The sequence below is a fragment of the Penaeus monodon genome, chromosome 40 (genome assembly GCF_015228065.2).
Source record: "Penaeus monodon isolate SGIC_2016 chromosome 40, NSTDA_Pmon_1, whole genome shotgun sequence".
In the NCBI taxonomy this organism is placed as follows: Eukaryota; Metazoa; Arthropoda; class Malacostraca; order Decapoda; family Penaeidae; genus Penaeus; species Penaeus monodon.
In genome coordinates, this window is record NC_051425.1 from 22523771 (window position 1) to 22535696 (window position 11926).

Below are 11926 nucleotides of genomic sequence, written 5' to 3' on the forward strand. Positions count from 1 at the left end.
CACACACACACACACACACATATATATATATATATATATATATATATATATATATATATATATATATATATATATATATACATATATATATATATATATATATATATATATATATATATATATATATATTACTTTGAACGCCGTTTGTGCATCGCGATGTGCTGCAGTTTTTTGGTAGGAAAAAGAGGCGCGAACGGGGAAAAATCTGAGAGGACTGAACGACACTTGCACCTGCACGCATGTTTAGTTCTGATTGACTGGTTTCCGTGTAATGTGATTTAACTGGAACATATAAGAAAATATGAAAGTTCCATTTTTTTCTCTCTCTACCACGCCACGCTGTTGCAAGAATTTGCAATAATTGGTGTCAAGAGTGGGATCCACATCTATTTCTGAAGAGTAATAGTGAACTTGTGCGTAAACTGGTAGCGAAAGTGACGAGATATGGCGGGTCAGGGCGAATGTGAGCAGTTTTCGCTCACAGATATCATGGCGGCTATCCAGAAGGTAGAAGAAAGTGCGGCTGTAAGAAAAATGCGTGGGCAGATAGAGGCAACGACATGCCAAGTGTTAAAAGAGATGAATGCATTGAAAAAGGAGTGCGGCGAGCGAGCAGCCCAAATAATGGCAAACCAGATGCGCGTCGTGGAGAAGCAGACGAAGGAGATTCGCCAGGAAGTGAATGAGATCCTTGAGGAAGTCAGTGGATAAATGACACCTAGTGCAGGCTTGCAGGTGTGGAGCAGAGTATGCAGTATGTGGAAGGGAGTTGGAATAACATGACAGAAGAAGTGAAGCAAGAAATTCGCGCACTTCAAACAGCGGGAGAAGAGATGAAAGAAATTAAGGAAGCTAAAGATGAAATGAAGGAAGAAACACGTAGGGAGCTGGAAAAGGTGAAAGTAGCGGCAATGGGACTACAAGAGAAGTCGGCATCGAGTGAGGCAGTGGGCGAGGCCAGAGCGACGCTGTAGTGACCAACAAGGCTAGTTTATAGGGTCAGATTTCGACACCTGTACCATTGACTAATATTAATTTTTAACGAAATGTGCCGACGGAGCGGGCCGAGCGGTAAGCACTCTCCGAGGGCACTGGTGGGTTTGGGATAAATATTGTTCATGAAATTTGAATCATTTTTGAGCACACATATAAACACATGTCGAACTGTGTGGATATTCAAAAGGAGCCTGGGCACAACTCCTTACTAAAAAGAACATAAAAAGAGAAACAAACAAACACATAAAACTAATATTTAATTAAGAAGCTTGGATATATATATATACATGAACGACAAAAATATAGCAAAGCCTGCATATACTGCTGGTTTACACATCACTTATCTTACAAAAAAAAAAGCTGCCTCGTATCCTCCGTCCGTCACCGTAAAACACCATTATGATGAACACACACACAAAAAAAGGCTTGACTACGGCCTCTCTCTATATGCCTACAGCAAGGGCTACCCTAAGCAAGCAGTCTTCCGTACAGGATCTCTGGCTTACTGCTAGAATACCCTTGCTTAAGTCAATTAAGCCGTGGATTGGGAGAGAGAGTACCTGTAGTCTGGGCCGAGCGAGCGTGACTCCCTCGTTTATCTCCCATACCTCTGTCATCGTCTTAGAGGCGGGAACAAGCAGTTACGTACTTGGACTTCGGGAGGCTTTATAACATAAGATAAAAATATCTTTCTATGTACAAGGCACAAAACAGGCATAAAAACGAAACAAAGGAAACATATTCATATTATTAAAAAAAAAAAAAAAACATAAAATGCCGTTGTAACGCCCACGGAGGTTGCCACGGAGATTGCCACGGTGGTGGTCCCTGGTGGTCAGAAGTGGAGATTTCAGGCATCCAGCCCTGCCACGAATTGCTTGGGATCCCCTGGACGACACGCCGTTTTCTTATTGTTCACTACATCCCTCCCAAGGTCGGGGCGTAGCTGCAGGCGTAGCTTAAGTGCGGCATGTATTTACAAGAGTTCGTGCCCGCTGTAAATATACAAAAACGGTCACCAAGTATTTACAAAGAATGCGCCTTACAGGCTTCATGAGAGGCATCTGATTGAGTCACTCGCTCAGCTCGCTTGATCTGTGGGAGAACGGGGATGATAAGTTAATGTGTTATATTCCAGAAATATCACAGGCACGTATAAAAGCATCATTCATGAATATCCAAAGCTCCTAATTAAATACTTTACAAAAGAACAAGTAAAAAGGTAAAACCACAAATTCAAAAAGACACAAGACACCAGCAATCATAATAATTACACATGCTGGGACTGGGGCTCCTCTCATAACGTTCACAGGTAACATCATGGGCTCAGGCTCGTCTCCAGATTCCACCTGATCAGCATCCTCGCGGTCTTCCCCATTTTCAGGAAGCTGGAGTTCTGCTGGCGCAAAATAAGCTTTCATCTGATTAACATGAACTTGCTTCTCTTTTGCAGGGTCTTCTGTGTTACTGACGATGAAGGTGACGTCATTTAGCCGCTTTTTTCACTCTGAATGGCCCTTGCCATCGCACTGTAAAGATTCTCGCTGATCCCCCTCCTCTGTTCGGCTTATATTTCCGGATCATCACGAGATCTCCCACGATCGGTTGAAAGACACCACGCACAGACTTGTCATAATCAGCCTTCCATCTTTCTCGGGCGCGTTGCGAAGCAGTGAGAGCAGCTTCTCTTGCGACGGTCAGCCTCTCCCGGAAGTCGGTAGCAGATGCATCCCGAATGACTGCGTCACCTGTTAGGGGCGTGGGAAATGGTCCAAGATTTCCAGTCAGAAGGTACAGAGGTTGATTGTTAATGCTGCGGTGAATGCTGGTGTTTATCGATAGACGAACTTGTGGTAGAAACTCGTCCCAGCGTTGTGGTTGCCTCTCTATCAGTACTGCTAACGTGTCCTTCACCACCCGATTTGCTCGTTCAACCATCCCATTAGCTTGTGGATGGTGAGAAGTTGACAAGGAGAACTTCGTGTTAAGGATGTTACATAGCGCTGAGAAGACTGCATTATTGAATTCTGGGCCACGATCAGTCTGGATGATCCGTGGCGGACCAAACAGGGTGGCAAAGTTTGCGATAAATGCGTCAGCAACGGAGTGGCGGTCGCGGTTACGTAATGGAATTAACTGCAGGAATCGCGTGGCGTGATCAATTATTGTCAGGATATAGTGATTCCCACTCAGGCTTGGTCCAGCGTCTATAAGATCGAGTGAGACTTTCTCGATGGGATGATGGACGTCTGGTGCACTCTGAAGCTTGCCCCGCCGTAATGCTGCGCCTTTGCGTCGTTGACAAACTTGGCAAGAGCGGACAAAGGATCGAGTAGCTTGCAACATGTTGGTGAAGAAGTACAGCTCTTGGAGTCTGCAATACGTCCTGTAAACACCGGGATGGGCATCGTCGTGTACGTGTTTGATGGCTAGATCTTGCGTAGTTTTAGGTACCACCAGTTGATAAACCAGGCGGTCAGGAAGTCGTCGTAAACGGTAAAGCAATTCATCCTTCATCTCGAAATCGTCTAGGGGAAGGGGCGCCCCTGGCGGGAGTAAGGTGCCGTCGTTGAGGAAATCAATGAGAGGTCTCCACGTCGGGTCATCTCTTTGGGCTTGTCGAACTGCTTGCTTATCCAGCAGGGCGACATTTTCGACAGGAGCAACGTCTGCAGGTTGACAGTTTTCCTCTATAAAGGCGCGGGACAGCATGTCTGGAACATGATTATGAGCTCCAAGTTTGTATCGTATGTTATAGTCATAAAACATGAGCTCATGCGCCCACCTGCTCATCCTTGTAGACTTCGTTCGACGACTGAAAGTATACACAAGAGGTTGATGATCTGTGTAAATAGTGAAAGGTTTCGCATACAGATATGGGTCAAAATTTCTCACAGCCTCGACTACAGCTAATGCTTCGGCGTCGATGGTGGAATAACGAGTCTCAGGGTCTTTTAACTTACGAGAGAAATAGGCTATAGGGCGAGGGGAGTCATTGTCGTCGCGTTGAATCAACACTGCACCGATTGCAACTTGGCTAGCGTCAGTATGCACTTCAAACTGTCGTGAGAAGTCAGGCTTGGCTAGTACTGGCGCGGTTGTAAGGGCCTCCTTTAGATGCTGGAAAGCTTCTTGGTGTTTTTCTTCCCAGTGGAACTTTATCTGCTTCTTCGTCAATTCAGTAAGAGGCGCCGCAATTGCAGAATAATGTTCTATGTGTCGACGGAAGAAGCCTGTTGCCCCGAGGAAGCGGCGCACTTCTTTCTGGTTGTGCAGGGCAGCCATTCGGTCGATAGCTGCTACTTTGTCTGGGTCAGGGAGGATTCCATCAGGAGTGACAAGGAAACCGAGGAATTTCATGGTGTTAGTTGCAAATTGACATTTCTGGTTATTTGATTTGAGGCCAGCAGCTTTTAGCAATTGTAGCGTCTCTTCTAGATGTACAAGATGTTCTTCAAATGTTGCACTGTGAACCACAATGTCGTCTAAATAGGCCACAGTATGTTTACCAAGCACTGGAGAGAGTATAAAATTAATGGCACTCTGGAAGGTTGGAGGAGCAGTGACTAAGCCAAAAGGTAAACGTGCAAACTGCCACAGACGGTGGCCATCAGAGAATGCCATCTTAGGACGGTCTGGTTTGGCCACAGGGATTGCCCAGTAAGCTGATCTTGCATCCAAGGATGTAAACCAAGATGTCCCATTGAAATTGTCAATAAGTTCGTCGATCCTTGGGAGGGGGTAACTATCGGTTGTGGTGACTTTGTTCAGGTTCCTGTAATCTATGCAAAAGCGCAAAGTACCATCTTTATTCTTCACCAAAACGACTGGTGAAAGCCAGGGGGATGAGGATGGTTCAATTACTCCTGCTTCCTTCATCTTTCTGCATTCTTCTTTGATGGTTTGCTTCGCTGTGTGCGGAAGTCTCCACTGACGTGTAACGATTGGTTTTGCATCGCCAGATTCAATGGTGTGTTCTACCCCTGGTATGGTTCCAATGGCAGACTTCTCTTCCGTGAAGATATCAGCATACCCGCTGAGTAGTTCACGAAACTGTCCTTGCTGTTGTTCGGTAAGATGACTGAACTTAGCATCCTCGACCGGCAGGACCTCGTCAACTCTGACCTTGCTGTCACCGATGTCTTCATCTTCAGAAGTCGAGCTATCGGATAAAAACGTGTCAGGGAAGGTAATGAAGTCATCGTATCCGAAATCCAGGGTTCCAAATTCTGATTCAAAATTATCATCTTCGAGATCACCGAGAAACTCTGGTTTGTTGGCCAAGTTTTCTAAGGTAACTTTTTGAACAGTGTTAGGCGTTGCACGTGAAGAGACGGGTGCACCACGGCCTCCCAAAGGCCGGGAGTCTGATGCATACACTGTAGCAATCGGGCTTGCACGGGCGATCACTTGACCCGGGCGTACTTTGATCATTCGCGGAGTCGTGTTCACCACCCAGATATCAGTGCGGCGATCTTCAACTGTGGTCACACTTGCGGGGATTATTAGCTGGCGGGATGAAGGTGCGACTTCAATTTCGTCATCCGTCACACTCCGGGGTACCCTGCACTTGACGAAGGTTGCACTATCAGGCGGTACTTCCGTTTGCTTAGTGCAGTGAAGAGGGCATCCGTGGGGTGATGTGATCGTACTCCTTGGGTCCGCCGACAGGTTGGCAAGGGCAAGACTGCAGTGCTTCGTGAATGTCACATCGAGTTCACAGCCCAGGATACGCAGGTAACTGGAGCGAGGCGGCGGTTCGTGATGGAAACTGAAAGGAAACCTCCTCAGAAAATCCATCCCAAGTAATATATGTCCAGGGAAACGGGTATTGAGCACCGAAGCACGATGAGTAATACCTACGGCGTCTGAGAACTGTAATGGTAAGTCAACTTCTTCAGTTACCTCCATCGGCGTACCGGAGATTCCTTGCAACACACGGTAGCAACTGTGCTGCTTAGCGAGGTGAAATCGTTGCAGGTATTCAGCCTTGATGATGGTTAATGCTGAACCAGTGTCAATAAAGGCGTTCATGGGGACGTCATTCACAAGCAGCTGGATCATAGGCCGTCCTCGATCCGACTCTTCATACTCGACGTCAGCAATATCTGGTTGCACTCCATCCTCCGTCTGCACAGCAATGCTAGTCCTCGTCGTCAACTTGCGTGGCGGCGTTCGAGAAGGCACAGGTTGGTGGGCGGCTGCTTGAGGTTGGATAGTAGGCTCGTGTGTGACTTGTTGTGCGATGATATGGGCAGTAGTTACTCTCGTCCTAATGTTGTCGGGCTCCTCGGGGTGGAGATCGAGGTGGTGATCGCCTGGCCATCGGATGATTCTCGTACACGCTGGCTACCTGGGGGTTGAAAGCAACTGTTGCCACTTGGCGACAGTGTCCCGTCGATTGTGGGCGTGGCTGGGGGTGTGAAACGCCGACACGGGTATTCCACAACTGTTGAGCACAATGCACGAGTTTATCTGTGGGCGCATCGTCTCTCGTCGCTAAGGCTTCTCGCATCCATTGAGGGATACCCTGTAAAAACACCCTGCGGGCGAGAAGATCCGGGTCACCAATTGCATTAGGATAGTCCCGTTCCCCTTGTAACACTGCGGCTTGCAGGTTGAGGTAATAATCAAAAGGGCTTTGATCTGGTCACATGCGGTGCTGATATAACAGTGTAAAGTAATCATTAGGCGAACAAACACCGCGAAACTTCTCCCTTAACTTTGCTTTAAAAGTCATCCAATCCCTTATGCCATCAAATGCACTAGAATTGATTATTACCTCAGCTGTTCCGCGACACATCATGCGTGCCATCTGACACATTGCTTCCCCTGTTGAAGGTTGCGTAACATTTTCTATTTGTTTCATCCATGCCTCTAACTCTTGCGATCTCTGTAACGGGTGGGACGCAGATATTTCCGCCTTGAACGAGCTTATGCCGGAATGAGGCATTACCATCATAGGGGCGGCACTATGCGGCGCATGAGAAATAGATTCTATGTCGGTCAAGCGATCCCTAGTAGCACGTACATCTTCCTTAACCGAGCTAATTTCTTCCTTTAACTCGCGCGTCATAGCCTCAAATCTCAGCATTATCTTGTCAAACATAGACAAACTAAGGTGGTTTTCCTCGTCAGTAACTCGGTACTGCGAGAAGGAAACTTCACGAGATGAGGTTCGAGGCCCCACAGCCTCGGCGGCCAGATCATTGTTATCGGGGACGGGCTGTTCATGATGCGATCGTTCTTGTACAGGGGCAACATAAGCCTGATTACTGCTCTGCACTTCGGGCAACAAATCTCGCGAGTTTGAGCGAGCACCAAGAGGAGTGGGCAGTGCAAACGAGTTAAGATTACGGCCATGATCTCTAACGAGACGTTCACTTTTTTTGCTTGGTCCCATGATTCAAATTATGCTTAAATCGTAAGAAAACTCTTGATAAAACCAAATTGCTGTGAAAATCACTGCTTAATAACTATATGCATGTAAAATCGGCAAACGATTTACTAAAAATAAGCGGAGATGTAAATTCCCTTAACACTTTGTGTAAAATACCTCAAGAATCACAACTCCGAGAACGCAAAACTAATTACGTTATTCACGATAGTTTATGAAACGAACTAGACGGTAAAACTTCAAAAACGAACTTAAATACATGCAAACACGGAACAAAGAAACTATTTGAAAATAACCGATAAAAGGAAGAAAAACAAACAGAATAAAGATGCGTCCTAAAAGACAAATTAAGCGAAAAACACAAACATAAAAGACGCTTCCTTAAAAATATAAATGAAGCGCAAAAGCACAAACGTAAAAGACGCTTCCTTAAGAATATAAATGAAGCGCCAAAGCACAAACACAAAAGACGCTTCCTTAAAAGGTTTACATGAAACGTAAAAGCGTAAACATTAAAGATGATTCCTCAAAAGCGCCAAGTAAGAAGCGAAACTAAAAGTACACAATGATAAAAACTTAAGTAAATGTAAAAACACTAATCAATACGAAAAAAATAGGAACTCTAAACGGCAACAGACGACTTGAAGGAGCTAAAACGGTACATTTTACGCTCAAGAACGAAACAAGGTAACTACGCTAGTTAGTGAAACCAGGAAGTCACGCGTTAAACAATTTGACACAATCGGAGACAATATGAACAATAAGCCTAAGCAGGGATGAAACTCTGGTAAATTTCAATCGCAATATTTATCCCACCGCTGCCACCAAAATAACACGTTGTAGTGACCAACAAGGCTAGTTTATAGGGTCAGATTTCGACACCTGTACCATTGACTAATATTAATTTTTAACGAAATGTGCCGACGGAGCGGGCCGAGCGGTAAGCACTCTCCGAGGGCACGGTGGGTTTGGGATAAATATTGTTCATGAAATTTGAATCATTTTTGAGCACACATATAAACACATGTCGAACTGTGTGGATATTCAAAAGGAGCCTGGGCACAACTCCTTACTAAAAAGAACATAAAAAGAGAAACAAACAAACACATAAAACTAATATTTAATTAAGAAGCTTGGATATATATATACATGAACGACAAAAATATAGCAAAGCCTGCATATACTGCTGGTTTACACATCACTTATCTTACAAAAAAAAAGCTGCCTCGTATCCTCCGTCCGTCACCGTAAAACACCATTATGATGAACACACACACAAAAAAAAGGCTTGACTACGGCCTCTTTCTATATGCCTACAGCAAGGGCTACCCTAAGCAAGCAGTCTTCTGTACAGGATCTCTGGCTTACTGCTAGAATACCCTTGCTTAAGTCAATTAAGCCGTGGATTGGGAGAGAGAGTACCTGTAGTCTGGGCCGAGCGAGCGTGACTCCCTCGTTTATCTCCCATACCTCTGTCATCGTCTTAGAGGCGGGAACAAGCAGTTACGTACTTGGACTTCGGGAGGCTTTATAACATAAGATAAAAATATCTTTCTATGTACAAGGCACAAAACAGGCATAAAAACGAAACAAAGGAAACATATTCATATTATTAAAAAAAAAAAAAAACATAAAATGCCGTTGTAACGCCCACGGAGGTTGCCACGGAGATTGCCACGGAGATTGCCACGGTGGTGGTCCCTGGTAGTCAGAAGTGGAGATTTCAGGCATCCAGCCCTGCCACGAATTGCTTGGGCCCCCCTGGACGACACACCGTTTTCTTATTGTTCACTACAACGCCGCTTGATTTTGACGCTCGTGCAGCCTGAGACACCAGACAGCCACATGGGCTCGGACTCCCCTCGAGCTTCCCCGCCGCCTTCGATGCATTCAGCCAGTAACAAGACAAGAAGGAAACCGCAAGATTTTGATGGTTGAGTGTCTAGCACAACTTGAAGTATTGGCGGTGGCACAAGACTGGGATGAGCAGGAAGTGGCAGTGCAATTGGCAACAAACCTCAAGGACCAAGCTGTAGAGATTCTGGGACCTAACACCTATACAGAGAGCAACATACTTTGCTGTCAAGGCGGCACTGGAGCGCAGGCATGGGCACCAGCACCAGGCATTCTGGTCCAGATTTAGGTAAAAACACTAATCAATACGAAAAAAATAGGAACTCTAAACGGCAACAGACGACTTGAAGGAGCTAAAACGGTACATTTTACGCTCAAGAACGAAACAAGGTAACTACGCTATAGTGAACCAGGAAGTCACGCGTTAAACAATTTGACCAATCGGAGACAATATGAACAATAAGCCTAAGCAGGGATGAAACTCTGGTAAATTTCAATCGCAATATTTATCCCACCGCTGCCACCAAAATAACACGTTGTAGTGACCAACAAGGCTAGTTTATAGGGTCAGATTTCGACACCTGTACCATTGACTAATATTAATTTTTAACGAAATGTGCGACGGAGCGGGCCGAGCGGTAAAGCACTCTCCGAGGGCACGGTGGGTTGGGATAAATATTGTTCATGAAATTTGAATCATTTTGAGCACAACTAAAACACATGTCGAACTGTTGTGGATATTCAAAAGGAGCCTGGGCACAACTCTTACTAAAAAGAACTAAAGAGAAACAAACAAACACATAAAATAATATTTAATAAGAGCTTGGATATATATGACATGAACGACAAAAATATAGCAAAGCCTGCATATACTGCTGGTTTAACATCACTTATTTACAAAAAAAAAGCTGCCTCGTATCCTCCGTCCGTCACCGTAAAACACCATTATGATGAACACACACACAAAAAAAAGGCTTGACTACGGCCTCTTTCTATATGCCTACAGCAAGGGCTACCCTAAGCAAGCAGTCTTCTGTACAGGATCTCTGGCTTACTGCTAGAATACCTTGCTTAAGTCAATTAGCGTGGATTGGGAGAGAGAGTACCTTAGTCTGGGCCGAGCGAGCGTGACTCCCTCGTTTATCTCCCATACCTCTGTCATCGTCTTAGAGGCGGGAACAAGCAGTTACGTATTGGAACTTCGGGAGGCTTTATAACATAAGATAAAAATATCTTTTCTATGTACAAGGCACAAAACAGGCATAAAACGAAACAAGGAAACTATTCATATTATTAAAAAAAAAAAAAAACATAAAATGCCGTTGTAACGCCCACGAGGTTGCCACGAGATTGCCACGGAGATTGCCACGGTGGTGGTCCCTGGTAGTCAGAAGTGGAGATTTCAGGCATCCAGCCCTGCCACGAATTGCTTGGGCCCCCCTGGACGACACACCGTTTTCTTATTGTTCACTACAACGCCGCTTGATTTTGACGCTCGTGCAGCCTGAGACACCAGACAGCCACATGGGCTCGGACTCCCTCGAGCTTCCCCGCCGCCTTCGATGCATTCAGCCAGTAACAAGCAAGAGGAAACCGCAAGATTTTGATGGTTGAGTGTCTAGCACAACTTGAAGTATTGGGCGGTGGCACAGACTGGGATGAGCAGGAAGTGGCAGTGCAATTGGCAACAAACTCAAGGACCAAGCTGTAGAGATTCTGGGACCTAACACCTATACAGAGAGCAACATACTTTGCTGTCAAGGCGGCACTGGAGCGCAGGCATGGGCACCAGCACCAGGCATTCTGGTCCAGATTTAGGGCCCGGGTGAGAACACAAGGAGAAACACTTCAACAAATGGCTCAGGAGTTAGAGTCACCCCAAAGTGAATTCTGTTCTGCTGAGGGACCAGTTTCTGGATGCTTTGTAGGATCAACAACTGCAAGTTGATGTGAATCAGGCCCATACCACAGACTTACAGGATGCGTTGGCACATGCACTAGAGTACGAGCAGTTCAGGATGAGCGGCAACAGTAGTGTAGTGCAGGTGTACCAAGAGTCCAGCAAGGTCTCAGAGCCAGGCTTGCACTGGTGAGGAGGCGCTCGAGCAGTCCCAGGACGAGATTCGAGGGAAAATGTTGGAGATGTGGTCAGCAAAGTCACTGTAAGCAATATTGCCCTAAGGCTAAAACACAATCAACCGATTATGTGGCTTCAGGATAACAGCACCAGCCCTGCTGTTGTAATTGCGGTGAACAGGGCCGTCTGGCGCAGAAGTGCCTGAAGCAGTGTGCGAGAAACGATGGGAGGCTGGAGGAAGGGGCATGCCAGCCAACAACTGCCAGGCCCAAGTCCATTTAATTTGTTGCAGAGCTTGACCTTCCTCTTGCATCACATTGGATTTGTGGAGTCTCAGGGCACTGTGCACAACTGAGGGATCCCATGGAGGTAGTGATAGGCGTTGGTGGCGCCGAGCACCGTCTACTGGCGTATGTAGCAGACTTGGAACACCCCTGCCTCCTTGGTCAGGATTATCTTGCGCAATGTGAGACATTGGTGGATTTCAAGAGAAAGATTTTGCAAGTAGGTGAGGTGAGGTGCCTTTTGTAAATGATACATTGGTGAGGCAGTATGAGGTAAGGACCGACGTGCCTCCCCATTTGGAAGACTTGTTGCAGAGA

At 45.9% G+C, this 11926-nt stretch overlaps 1 pseudogene; it reads left to right on the forward strand.

Annotated features, from left to right (window-relative positions):
• Positions 1-444: 444 nt before the first annotated feature.
• Positions 445-11606, forward strand: LOC119597833 (annotated as a pseudogene).
• The last annotated feature ends 320 nt before the right edge of the window (positions 11607-11926 follow it).